Source organism: Eucyclogobius newberryi, unplaced genomic scaffold (genome assembly GCF_026437365.1).
Source record: "Eucyclogobius newberryi isolate DKJ021-1_F unplaced genomic scaffold, fEucNew1.0.hap1 SCAF_8, whole genome shotgun sequence".
Taxonomy (NCBI): domain Eukaryota; kingdom Metazoa; phylum Chordata; class Actinopteri; order Gobiiformes; family Gobiidae; genus Eucyclogobius; species Eucyclogobius newberryi.
Genome location: NW_027316500.1, coordinates 39,685,823 through 39,686,442, shown reverse-complemented (window position 1 = coordinate 39,686,442; position 620 = coordinate 39,685,823).

The following is a 620-nucleotide window of genomic DNA, read 5'->3' as shown; positions in this document are numbered from 1 at the left end:
ACACTATGAGAACATGTGTGTTATACACTATGAGAACATGTGTGTTATACACTGTGTAATACACTATGAGAACATGTGTGTAATACACTATGAGAACATGTGTGTAATACACTATGAGAACATGTGTGTAATACACTATGAAAACATGTGTGTAATACACTATGAGAGCATGTGTGTAATACACTATGAGAACATGTGTGTTATACACTATGAGAACATGTGTGTTATACACTATGAGAACATGTGTGTAATACACTATGAGAACATGTGTGTTATACACTATGAGAACATGTGTGTTATACACTATGAGAACATGTGTGTAATACACTATGAGAACATGTGTGTTATAGACTATGAGAACATGTGTGTTATACACTATGTAATACACTATGAGAACATGTGTGTAATACACTATGAGAACATGTGTGTAATACACTATGAGAACATGTGTGTTATACACTATGAGAACATGTGTGTTATACACTATGAGAACATGTGTGTAATACACTATGAGAACATGTGTGTTATACACTATGAGAACATGTGTGTAATACACTATGAGAACATGTGTGTTATACACTATGAGAACATGTGTGTTATACACTATGAGAACATGTGTG